This window comes from Corvus brachyrhynchos, unplaced genomic scaffold (assembly GCF_000691975.1).
Source record: "Corvus brachyrhynchos isolate BGI_N302 unplaced genomic scaffold, ASM69197v1 scaffold141, whole genome shotgun sequence".
Classification (NCBI taxonomy): domain Eukaryota; kingdom Metazoa; phylum Chordata; class Aves; order Passeriformes; family Corvidae; genus Corvus; species Corvus brachyrhynchos.
The window spans coordinates 1-822 of record NW_008236186.1 but is presented as its reverse complement, the minus strand read 5'-3'; positions in this window follow the sequence as shown (position 1 = coordinate 822).

Sequence of the window (822 nt, the reverse complement as noted above, 5' to 3'; positions counted from 1 at the left end):
GGAACCCGCCAGTGTCCCCTGGGGGCCGGTTTGTCCCCTTGGACAGGTGCTTGCCTGTCCCGTGGGTGACACTCCTGTGGGCAGGAGCCTCCTCCTGCTGCTGGAGGGTCCCAGGGCACCGGTTCTGCCAGGCACCTGTGGCTCCATCTTCCCGTGAGGGGACTCGGAGGGCCCTGCCAGATGCCAGGAGATCCCCAGAGGTTCCCCAAAGATCCACACGGGACCTCAGGAGTTGTCTGAAGGTTCCCAGGTGGCCACAGGAGATCCTCACTGGGCCACAGGAGGCTCCTGATGGTTCCCAGGAGGTCCCCGTGGGAACCCAGAAGTTCACAGATCCATGAAGGTCCCATGGGGCCACTGCAGGTCCCTGAAGGATCCTGGGAGGTCCTTGTTGGTTCCCATAAGACCCCCAGAGGCCCGGCGTGGTCCCGGGGTGTCCCTTGGGGGCTGCTGCATCCCTGGCGTGAGCCCCCCTCAGGAAGGTCCCATCCCCAGGCGGGGGGAGGGTGGGTTCTGCCTTCCAGGCCCTGCTGAGGGCTCCAGGGGGCCCGCCCAAAGCGTGGCCCCAGCGCTACTGGCGAGCAGTGATGTCATCGATGACGTCACACCGACCGGCCATGACGTCATGCACCCCCGGCTGGAGGGGGCGGAGCTGTGAGCCTCACTGACCAACGGGGGCTCTGCTAGCAGTGAGTGACAGCCAGGGGGCGGGGGTTTGGCCTTCAGCAACCAATGGGGGCTGCGGGAGGCTGTGATTGACAGCTGGGAATTGCTCTCGATGAACGACGGGAAGGGAGGAGCTGGGGGCGTGGCCTCAGGGAC